The sequence below is a fragment of the Benincasa hispida genome, chromosome 9 (genome assembly GCF_027475165.1).
Source record: "Benincasa hispida cultivar pf3 chromosome 9, pf3_genome.v1.1, whole genome shotgun sequence".
Classification (NCBI taxonomy): domain Eukaryota; kingdom Viridiplantae; phylum Streptophyta; class Magnoliopsida; order Cucurbitales; family Cucurbitaceae; genus Benincasa; species Benincasa hispida.
In genome coordinates, this window is record NC_143486.1 from 1,602,444 (window position 1) to 1,615,251 (window position 12,808).

At 40.0% G+C, this 12,808-nt stretch overlaps 1 pseudogene; it reads right to left on the reverse strand.

Moving 5' to 3' along the window:
• Positions 1-2,145: 2,145 nt before the first annotated feature.
• On the reverse strand, positions 2,146-5,804 carry LOC150033572 (uncharacterized; annotated as a pseudogene).
• Between the last annotated feature and the right edge of the window lie 7,004 nt (positions 5,805-12,808).

The following is a 12,808-nucleotide window of genomic DNA, read 5'->3' on the forward strand; positions in this document are numbered from 1 at the left end:
AACATCTAAAAGGATGCACTGCATGATACAATAGGTAGCCAAGACGCGTTCTTTCGATAATGTTTCATCATGCATTGTAGGCATGATGCTTTTCTTAATCAGATAATACCATAGATTTGTGTCTGGGTTTAGGTTCCTGGAAGCTAGCATCTTTGCTCCATTTCTAGACGTTTGCCATTTGCTTCCAGGCTTGGCTACCACTTTTAACGCATCTTTAAGTTAGCTCGACGTTGGTTGTTCCAAGATGCGGTTACCTTCTGCGTCCAGATTACTCCTGATGTTGAACACTTCATTGATCTTATCGGATGCGAAGCGCACCAATACCCCATCAACAAATGCTGTATTCTTCTCCATGTCGAACTCACTACTGTAGAATTGGCGAACAAGGTTGGGCCAAATTCTTGTGTGCCCAACGCATAGTTGACCCCAACCCATTACGTCTATGGTTTCAGTTATGTGTGCTAGCAATGGGTGGCGTTCGGGAAAGAATCCTTTCTCTACAAGAATATCATTGAACTGGCGCTTCCTTCCCATGGTCTTTTTAGGTAACGCGTCGGTTACCTTGCGCTTGCCCATCGCATGTTCTTTGGCTTCCCACGCAATCTCTTTTAATTCATTTTCCAATTCCCTTTGGAGAGCTGACTTCCTTCGCTTTGCCTTGCGGGCTGATAATCTTCCAATTCCTTCTCTAACGTGTTGTGCCTTGAGCAGCTCCCACGCGTTGCATCCTCAGGACCGGATGCTGATTGCTCATCTTCTTCCTCCAAGATTAATTTTCTCTTTCTTGTTACTCTCTTTGCTTTTGAGGGCCCTTCATTCACGTCAGTTTGACGTGATTGCGATGCGTCTGGGCCAAATCCCATTTCTTCATCTTCTTCTTCTAACTCTGCTTCGAGCATCATTGCGTAGCGCTCCGCTTCTTCCAATTCAAGTGATGCATTAGGTGGATCAGAATGCATCACTTGCTCTTCTTCTTGGCCTTGATTCAGACTTGCCATGATAGCTTCAAACACTTCTTGCTCGTCCCTTCGAGCCAATTCCACTAATTCTTCAAGGTTATGCTCTGACGCAGGATTGTTAGAGCTGGGACTAGGTGGAGTAAGTGGTGGGTGCTTGATGGGGTATGTGACGACCCAAGGGATGAGATGATGATAGATGAATGTGGCGGTTGGCTGGACGCATCTGCTTCAACTGGGTAGATGGTGGCCAAGGGTTGGATTGATAGTAAAGGAGGTGGGCGCACGGTTGGCGATGAGGTCATGTGTCGCACCCACCGGAGTGATGTTTGGAATGAATGGTGGTGGGGCAAACTTGGTACATGGATTCTTGGCAGCCGTGGATGACGAAGGATGCTGCCTTGGTTTTGAAGGGGTTTTAGGTTTTGGTTTAGGGGTGGTTTTGGGTTGTTGGGTGGTCTTAGAAGGAAGGGTTGTAATGGCTTTGGTGGGCTTCGACAGAGACGGTTGCTGGGAAGTGGAGGATGCTCTGCCGTGTAGAGGTTTGGTTAGGACAGAGGTTTTTGAGGTCTGTCGAGGGCTTGGGGGAGGTGATGTTGAAACAGACGAGGAGGAGAAAGAGCTTACCGACGAGATGTCTCCAAAGCTCATTGATTGATTCTGACTATCAGATGCTGACGACATCGTGGTTGAAGAGTGGCCAGCGAAATGCTTGAGCGAACAATGGTGAGGGAAACGAAAGTCGCTAGGGTTTTTCTTTTTTTTTTTCTTTCACAGAGAGCTCGAGGGCAATGAAGAAGAAGAAAATGAAGGGTATCGATTTTTATAAGCCTGGGGAGAGAGAGTGGCCGCCTGACGTCCACATTTAATGCGAGTTGAAAGGACGTGCATTGGGCTTCCAAGCACTCGAGTGTTTTGCATTTTTGAGATTCGTCCTTTCGACTTGGGCCATGCATTAGAATTAAGTCTAACGTGGCCGTTTATTCCCATCCCGATTATACACAACTTAAAACACAGACAAACAAACAAAGTAAACTCAAACGCATTGATAAAATACATAATGCAAAAAGAATAAGGAAAGAGAAAGCGTCCCTGGAATTTGTGTCGGTGCGAACGTAGGGATGCTTCGACGCGAGCCTCAGTTGGCTTCACGTAGTATGAGAGATGAATTTTGACGTTTTATGCCATCTTAAAAGTATGGCTTCACTCTTTGGCCATTTACTTTGAACGCATTGGTGTCATCCTCCTGTGTTAATTCTACTGCTCCGTGGGGAAAGACTATTTTAATGATGAATGGTCTTGACCACCTTGACTTTAACTTTCCTGGGAATAAACACAATCGTGAATTGAACAATAAAACTTTTTGGCCAATAACAAACTCTTTCTTACTAATGCGTTGGTCGTGCCAACGTTTTATCTTCTCCTTGTAGAGCTTGTTGTTCTCGTATGCGTTCAATCGTCACTCCTCAAGCTCATTGAGCTGAAGTTTGCGTTGATCGCCCGCGGCGTCCAAGTTTAAATTTAGCTTCTTTACTGCCCAGAAATCTTTGTGCTCCAACTCTAGGGGTAAGTGACAAGCTTTTCCAAATACTAAAGAGTATGGAGACATACCTATGGGGGTCTTATAGGTAGTCCTGTAGGTCCAGAGTGCTTCATCCAGTCTCTGTGCCCAGTCTTTCCGTGATGCGTTGACAACTTTCTCCAGGATAGATTTTATTTCCCGATTGGATACCTCAGCTTGACCGTTCGTTTATGGGTGGTAGGCGGTAGCGATCTTGTGCCTAACATTATATTTGGCAAGTAATTTAGAAATGATGCGATTAATGAAATGCGTACCTTCGTCACTTATCAGGGCTCTTGGCGTTCCAAAGCGTGTGAAGATGTTCCTGGTAAGAAACTTAGAAACAGTGGACGCATCATTTCTGGCACAAACTATTGCTTCTACCCACTTTGATACATAGTCTACTGCAAGCAGGATATATTGTTGGCCGCAGGATAGGGGAAAAGGTCCCAAAAATCAATGCCCCAAACATCAAATAATTCAACTTCAAGAATATTGTTCAAGGGCATTGCGTCCCTTAATGATACATTCCTGGTGCGTTGGCAGGGGTCACATTTATGAACATACTCCCTTGCGTCTTTAAAGAGGGTGGGCCAGAAGTATCCGGTTTGAAGGATCTTTGCAGTAGTTCTTTGCCCACCAAAATGTCCTCCGTAAGGAGAGTCATGACACTCAGTCAAGATGCGTTGTGTATCTTCCTCCGGAATGCATCGAAGCATTATGAAGTCAGGGCTTTGTTTATAGAGAAACGGTTCATCCCAAAAATAAAATTTGCTGTCATGTACTGATAACGGGAAGAAATGCACGTTATCATAGTGCTAGATCCTTAAACAATGTTGGATTACGTTGCTGAAATATGTTAAATTGTGTCCATTAAGCATAAATTCTATAATATTGCGGTCACATGCGTCCAACGCATTAGAGCAGTTGGTCTTTATATTTTTGTGCAGAATTATACTTTAACGCAATGCAAAGAATGCAATCATAGGGATACATTGGTCGAGTGTAACTTCACCGCAAGACTTTGCGTTGATTGTGCTTGCAAACATTCATCCAAGAAGAATCACCGCAACATGGTGGGCGCATCCGGACAAAAGGACAATTAAGATCGATGGGACAGAAAGCTGACGGCAGTTGGATCTAAATTAAGTTGACAGCCGATAACGGTCACAAAGTACATCCAGCTTTATCGGTGACAATTATCCGGCGCATTAATCAGGAATTAAAGCCGTCTCATCTGTACAACTAGGAGAGAGAAGCCACCTTTCACATTTGATGCCCTATAAATATCAAGTGCATTCTTCAGAGGAGGGGTTAAGCAATAGATTATTTTCATTATTTTATAAGTTCGCGTCTCTGTCCATAGTTTTCTTTCATTTTAAGGTGGACGCGAGGAAGAAGGTGTGCTGGTAGATCGTTCCGGCGAGCTTGAGAAAGCATCGGAAGCTCCAAGACAGAGAGAGGGCCGACTCCTGCGGAAGCAGGAATATCTTTAGTTCAGAATAGATATCCCAGTGTAAAAAGCAGCAAGGAATTGCTACCAGGCTCTCTACCTTAACTTCCATTAGCATTTTGTACTTAACTTATTTATAAGAATGGAATTTCTTTCTCTATATCTGTTCACTCTCTGTGATTCACGCATGAGTAGCTAAATTAGTTGAATGGGGTGATAAGAATTTATCTAGCACAACGAGGGAATCTTCATTCTTTGTGGTTATCTTGTTTATGTATGCTTTATTCGTCTATTAGAGATACTCGGAGGGTAGTCTAAGGACAGGATCTAGACTTGAGAAGATCAGGTTAGAATCTAGGTTTGGAAAAACCAAATTAGAACGCATAAACGGGAGATATGCGCTTAGGGATGAGCATTATTTGTTATCAACGCATCGCATGCATCTTAGCAATAAGATATGATTGTATGCGGTCACCTTTCTTTCATGCATTTTGCATCAATGCATAGGACAAGAGTAGAGACTTAGGAATAAGCTCTATGGACATTTTGCATGCAACACTTGCGTCCTAGATTTAGGAGCATCACATTTACATTGGAAAATGACTTGCTGTGCATGGTAGTAACATGATCGCATAGTCTAACGCATTCCCAAGTAACGCTAGCTAAAGATCTTCTCAACCCGTTCATCGCATACTCATTGCATCTATCAACGCAACTTTCGTTTCTCAAATTTGCCGCTTTTATTTCATTTATTTTCAATCAACGTAACCAAAAAACCAACCACCTTATTTATTTTATCGGTTACCGCAAAGTTTTCATAAGAAAATTATCAACGTAAACTATTTTCACAAGTCCCTGTGATCGACCCTGGACTTACCAGGAAACTCAGAGGAATTTACACTTGAATTCCGCTGGGGAAACTTGAGTGCACAACGTAATTCCATCAACGCATATCATCTATATTCCACACTTAATAAAATAACGCATCATGTACTAACCGTTTCTTTTGCTGAGAGTTGAAGTTCCCAGGGAATTGCTTGGTAGTTAAGTAATTAACTATGTCCGCGTACCAAGGTTCCCTGCTTTCAACTCTGAACAGGCTTTTATCAGGAAATGAATCTTTGATTTCACTTTCTTGATCTTGCATTTCCTGATTTTTTAACCTGAACAGGTGGTCAGCCACCTGATTCTCAGTTCCCTTTCTGTCCTGAATATCAATGTCAAATTCCTGTAATAGCAGCACCCATCTTATTAATCTTGGTTTCGCGTCCTTTTTACTCATCAGGAACTTTATGGCTGAGTGATCTATATAGATGGTGGCTGACGCACCAAGTAAATAAGATCTAAACTTCTCGATGCTAAACACTACAACCAACATTTCTTTTTCCTTGGTTGTGTAGTGTTCCTGAGAGTCATTTAGTGTCTTGGACGCATAAGAGATGGGATGTATCAAATTTCCTTTCTTCTGCCCCAGCATGGTGCCTACTGCAACATCACTCGCGTCGTACATGAGAATAAAACGTTGCGTCCAATTCGGTGCTATTTGTACCGGAGCTGTAGTCAACGCATATTTCAATGTTTCAAACGCGTCACAGCAGTCGTCATTGAAATCATAGGGCCGGTTTGCTTCTAGTAATCCGCTCAAAGGTTGTGCAATTTGAGAAAATCCTCTAACGAACCTTCGATAGAAGCCAACATATCCTAGAAAACTTCGTAGAGCTTTAACATTAGATGGTGGTAGTGGTGGTTTAGCTATGACATCTATCTTGGCTTCATCAACTTGCAACCCAACTTTAGATACTTTGTGGCCTAAGACAATTCCTTTAGTCACCATGAAGTGACATTTTTCCTAATTCAGCACAAGGTTTGTTTCCTCGCATCGAGCGAGGACGACCTCCAAATTATCTAAGCATGATTGGCATGAGTCTCCAAAGACTGAGAAATCGTCCATGAAGACTTCAATGGTCTTCTCCAAGAAGTCAAAGAAAATTGCCATCATACACCTTTGGAATATTCTAGGTGCGTTGCATAGCCCAAAGGGCATGCGTCTAAACGTGAAAGTTTCAAAGGGACAGGTAAATGTTGTCTTTTCCTGATCTTCTGGGTCAATCAAAATCTGGTTATAACCAGAGTATCCATCAAGGAAACAATAAAATTCTTTGCCAGTAAGTCTGTCAAGCATTTGGTCAATGAAAAGAAAGGGGAAGTGGTCTTTCTTAGTTGCCACATTGAGTTTCCTATAGTCCATACAGATGCGCCAGCCTGTGACAGTTCTTGAAGGAATGAGTTCATTATTGCTATTGACTATCACAGTTGTTCCCTCTTTCTTGGGAACACTTTGGATTGGGCTTACCCAGCTGCTATCGGATATAGGATAGATCACTCCTACATCCAACCATTTTAAGATTTCTTTCTTGACCACTTCCTTCATTATGGGTTCAGCCTTCTTTGAGGCTCAATCGATCCGACTTCCCTTCTTCGAGCTTGATTTTATGCATGCAATAAGATGGGCTGATGCCACAGATATCTGCTAGCATCCAACCTATTGCACGCATGTGCTTTTGCAGCATTTGCAAAAGAGAATGTCCGTTAGGCTCAGTAAGATTCACGAAAATAATTACAGGTAAAGTTTTGTTTGTTCCAAGGAAGGCATATTTCAGGTGATTAGGTAACAGTTTCAACTCAAGTTCTGGTGGTTCCTTTAGTGATGGACACGTTGGTTTTGTCCGCCACTCATTCAGACTTGGCGGCTCAGGTTCTTTCATGCTTTTCTCAAACGAGAACCTCGCACACTTGGTCACTTCTTCTTCAGGCAACTCTATATTGTTTAATTGACATTCTTCACTGTCCGGGAACTTTAATGCTTTTAACACATTAAAATTTACCTCTTGATTGTCTACGCGCATAGTCAATTCTCCCTTATGCACGTCTATTAAAACTTTCCCAGTGGCTAGAAAGAGGCGTCCAAGGATAATTGGTACATTCCTATCCGCTTCATAGTCTAAGACGATAAAATCTACTCGAAATATGAAGTTGTCAACTTTTACCAGAACGTCTTCAATCTTTCCTTCAGGGTACTTGATTGTTCTGTCCGCGAGTTGAAGAGTAACAGAAATGGGTTGTGCTTCACCAATTCCCAATTTCTTAAAGATTGAGAGTGGCATGAGATTAATGCTTGCTCCCAAATTGCATAACGCATGTCCCACATCCAACCCTCCTATCGAGCACAGAACTGTAAAGCTCTCAGGGTCCTTATGTTCTTGGGTAGATTGTTGCTTACTAACGCATTGCACTCCTGCGTTAGCACAATTACCTTCGTCTTGTTGACTCTCCTTTTCTTCATCAAAATATCCATAAGAAATTTGACATATTTTGGCATTTGCTTCAAAGCTTCTACAAGTGGAATATTGATATGCAACTACCTCAGGAGTTCAAGAAAATGCTTAAATTGTTGTTCATCATTCCTCTTCATCAAGCGTCTAGGGAATGGTGTGTTCAGCGGCACCGCAGGTTTTCCCACGTTAGACGTGCTTGGCTCTGAATGGCTTGTTGTTTCAGGCATTCTTTCTTCTTGATCTTCTAATGCCATTGAACGTGTGTTGTGTTCTTTTGAAGGATTGTTGTTTCTTGGATTCATTCTTCTTTCTTCAAGAGCTTTGCCATTTTGCAATGTCACTACATAACATTGCTTCTTTCCATTGTTGTTCCCAAGAGTTTCAGTGTTGCTAGGCAAAACTCCAGGCTGCCTATTCTTCAACTTGTTCGCTATCTGCCCTACCTATATCTCCAGGTTTCTGATAGATGACGCCTGGATTTTCAGCAACGCATCATTCTGGGTGATGTTCTCCTTTAATAGGTTCTCCTGAAATTGACACCTAACCTTTTCTATTAAAGGAATGTTGGTGTGGTTGATGCGTTGGTTGGAATGTAGGCGGCGGTTCTTGCCTTTGCTGTTGGTTCGCCTCTGGGTAGTGCTCTTGTTGGTTTCCTCCTACCCAAGAAAAATTTGGATGGTTCCTCCATCCGGGATTATATGTATTGGAAAATGGGCTGTTTTTAATGAAGCATACTGACTGCGGATTTTGTGGGCAATCAGCATAGAAACTATTCATTGGCAAGAGACAAACCTAGAAGAACTATTGTACCACCAGCAAGATATCAAGAGTCTGATTTTGCTAATGTAGCATTGAGTGCTGTCATTTCTTTGAGTAATAATGAATCTACCAGCTTTGAAAAAGCAACAAACAGCCGAATGCTAGGCAATGGATTGAGGCAATGAATGATGAAATGAAGTCCCTCAACCAAAATGACACTTGGAGACTAGTACCTTTGCCAAAAGGGTACAAACCTATCTCATGCAAATGGATTTACAAATTTAAAGTAGAGATTCCAGATGTGGAAAAGTCTAGGTTCAAGGCTAGGCTTGTTGCTAAGGGGTTCACTCAAAAGGAAGGTATTGACTACAATGAGGTATTTTCTCCAGTTGTAAAGCGTACTTCAATCAGGCTACTTCTTTCCTTAGTTGTGCAAAAGGATTTGGAGCTTGACCAATTGGATGTAAAGACAACCTTCTACATGGGTTGTTGAATGAGACAATTTACATGAGGTAACCTCAAGGCTATGTTAAAAAGGGAGAAGAAGACCTAGTGTGCTTGCTGAATAAATATATATATGGCCTCAAACAGTCACCGAGATGTTGGTATGAGAGGTTTGATGAAGTGATCTTCAAGATGGGGTTCAAGAGGAGCTCATATGATTGGTGTGTCTACACAAACTCTAGTAGCTTCAAGGAACCGGTCTATCTACTTCTCTACGTAAATGACATGCTGCTGGCCAGGAGATCCAAAGAAGAATTGAGGCAAGTGAAAACGCTTCTTAAAAGAGAGTTTGATATGAAAGACCTAGGGGAGTCAAGAAGGATCCTAGGCATTGAGATTGATAGAGACAGAAAATAGGGTAGTTTGCTTGTTAGTCAGTCTGAATATTGTTCAAAGATACTGTAGAGGTTCAAAATGAAAAGTGCTAAGCTAGTTGGCACTCCTCTTACACCTCACTTCAAATAGTCCAAAGAGCAAAGTTGAAGAACATTTGAATCATATGAAGGTTGTCCCCTATTCCAAAGTAGTGGGTCACTAATGTACCTTATGACTTCTACAAGACCAGACATGTCCTATGCAACAAGTATGGTCAGTAGGTACATGGAAAATCTTGGTAGAAGACATTGGGAGACAGTCAAGTGGAAACTAAGGTATCTATGTTCATCCAAGGAGGCAAGAGTCTTATATAGATAGAATGAGCCATCCAATGATGAAGTTTATGGTTATGTAGATGCATATTATGCAGGAGATTTGGATAGAAGACGTTCCCTATTAGGCTATGTTTTCCTATGGGGGAACAATTTGATCAGTTGGAAAGCTACTTTGCAGCCTATTGTGGCTCTTTCCATAACAGAGGCTGAGTTCATCGCATTGTCTGAAGTTGTGAAGGAAGGTTTGTGGCTGAAAGGTTTATTAAACGATTTCGGCATAACAAAAACAAAAGTCAGAATCTATTATGATAATTAGAGCACAATATACCTATTTAAGAACCAACACGTTCATAGCAGAACAAAGCATATTGATATTAAATATCATTTCATCAGACTAGAGATTGAGAAAGAGGAAGTCGAGGTAGTGAAGTTTCATACCTCTGATAATGCAGCTGATATGCTAACCAAAACTGTTCCATTAAACAAGCTTGGTAGATGCTTGGACCTTCTCGAGTTCGAATTACCTAAAAAAGGTTAGCTCAAGTCAGCTCAATGAAGCAAAGAGGGAAGGTACTTTGGATGCTTACAAAGGTGGAGATTGTTATAGAAAGACTCGAAATCAAGAAGGACATCACAACTGGTAGTTGAACCGTTGTCGACATATTTTTATTATGTGTTGTAACCACCAGAGCTTCATCGTTAACTATATCGCATGCATATATAAAGGAAAATGAATGTGAGATTAGTGTAAGAGTGAATAAGAAAACAAGAGAGCAAGGTATTGGTTCGTTCTGTAATACTTTGAAGAGTAATAAAAGAGAACCTTCCAATTTCCACAGTGGACGTAAGCCTTTGGCCGAACCATTTAAACTCCTGTGTCTTTTCTTCTTATTTTTACGATTGTTTAGAATTTTCTAAAGTATCGTTTACACGATCGTGTAGTTCCTACCGCATCGTGTACTTGATTGTTTAGCTCAGCGTCCAATCTTCTATACAATTGTTTAGCCCCTCAGCTATCGTCTACACAATTGTCTAGCTCCAGTCAACTATCGTCTACACAATCGTCTAGCGCTTCATCTAATCGTTTACATAATTGAACTATCATTTAGTTCTTGGCACTTCGTCTACACGATCGAGCTACCATTTGGTAAACGACAGAAGGATTTTCAAGCCTCAGCATACTACCTCCCCTAACTCTTGAATTGTTTTTAACCGTTATATCCGAGTGATTTGTGATTGTTAACGTGAAGATCTTGTCATCTGGGACAACAACTAGGAATGGGCTTCTACCCATTAAATCTATACTCAATTACGAATCTAGGATCTTAATTAATTAAACGATATAATATGACCCAAACTAATAAAATAACACAATGTGATAAATTATTAATCCACATATATAGCCATACTTAAATTAAACGTATTATTATTTAAATATGTCTAACATATGGTTCTCTATTTCCTCTTCTAGATCAAATAGAGCTTCCAAGCTTTTCTTTATGATAGTTACTGGTGATATCACTATGGAGTTTTTACCAGTTTTAGTAATCTCTCGATCTTATATACTTGAAGTAATTTTTGGACTTGAGATTCTGCCCTCTTCTAAAGGAGATATTTCACCCAAATCAATATAAAAATTTGGTTCCTCGGTACTTAGAGATTTTGAGCTTTTTCTTATAGATTCGGTTATTTGGATTGTACCTTTTTTAAAGTAGGTTTTCACATTCTCCTCATTGTGTTGAAATCTACCTTGTCTTTGGGATTTTTTTTCCTTTCTTTTTTTTTTGTTCTCATAAGGCTTTAACTTAGGCTATTTTATACTTCTTTACGGCAAGCTCAGTGGTCGGTTTGGACACTTTAACTAGGGCTGAATCAGCGTTGAAAAGTCTAATACTTTTCTTCGAAGAGGGAAATGTAACCCTACTTTCCTTCTTCCTCTGTTTTCCTTCTTCTTTAGTAGCACTGTCTTCTAATTTACTTTTGCCTTTATCTTTCCTTTCTATCTCTTATTTCATTGTAAGGGTTAATTTTCATAATTCAAGAAATTGATAGTATTAGCTTCCTTCCTGTTTTTTGTGGCATCTAGCATATGACAGTCTGTAGAGCTTCTAAAGTAGTTATTAGTTCCGGATAAGCTAGGGTATGTGATATGAAAACCTTAACAATTGAAATTAGAAATCCTTTGCAATGAGAACCCCTAATTCTCAAGCATTAAAACTCTCAAACAAATATGATTTCAACTCTAAGGATTGAGTTAGACACAAATTGTTTTAAGATCAATATCTTGAAACAAAGAACAAATTCTTTATCCCAAGATTTGAACACTCCACAAGAAGGATGATCAATCTCATTTGAATGTTCTTGGCATGTAACTGAAATGAATTGCAAATTCAAGATGCTCTCTGGCTAATTATGAAAGCAAACACAAAGGCTAAAACTCAATTCATCGTAAAACTCATTAAACAACCTAATAGCAAGGCTTAAATAGCCTCCCAATAAAAACCCTAATGCATCATAAAAAGACAAAAATTTCCCAACTTAAATGTCAATGACACTAAAATTACATCAAAATTACTAAATAAAATTTAATTAATAATTTTGATGTCTTGGCAGTTCACATCATCCTCTCTTCTTTTGAAGGTTTGTCCTCGAATCCAATCAAGACCTTGTAAAGCAGTTTTGAAGTTGTAAGAAGAAAATGATGTGAATTTCCTAACACTTCTCCTAGATGATCTTCCTTGTAAAGCAACCTTGTAGTCATGAGATGTCAAAGGTTGACAATGTCTTGGATTTCATTTATTTTGGAAAGAATATTCATCCTTTGAGTTTTGCTTTGGAATCATTTTAACATCCTGGAAAAACTCAAAAGAAAAGCTATGCAAACTTGGTTGAAGTTCACCTATTAGAAAACAAAATCTTTTGTTAACCTCACAAATTTTCAAGCTTACATTTTTTGCTTTTCTCTCATTTTTATCTATAGTCCGAGTATTATTCACATGCTTTTCTCATTCATATATTTCTATAGCTTTTTCCTTGGTCTTGTGCCTTTAGTTTTCCAACTCACGTACATCAAGTTTTACTTCTCTTTGAAGCAATGATAAAACCATAGAATCAAAAGTTACTTTGGGCTTTAATGGACTAGCAATGTTAGCACAAAGTATGCTAGCTTCAAGTTCATTACCATCTACTTTCTCTACTCCATTACTACTGTCACATGCTTCTCTAGAAATAAAGGTTCAACAGTAGTACTAAGATTACAATCATGTGAGTTCTTGCTACTTAATGTCCTACTAGGCAAAATGCCTTCATCATGCATAAGTACAACATCAACCAGTTTTTCTTTACTACTATTTACCTTGTCAAAATGCTCATGCAGGATAGGTAAATTAACCTTTTCCACTAATGTATTGACATTGGAATTGGGCTTGAATTTAGTATACCTTGAAGATCTTCTTTGGAGTTGCTTTTCTATCTTGATGGCAACGTGCACCATCTCTTCCAAATCCTCACAAGGTCGAATTTCTTCTCAATCCACAAGCATATAAAAAATCTCCTCATTAAGTCCGTTGTAGAATCGGTCCATGGTAGCT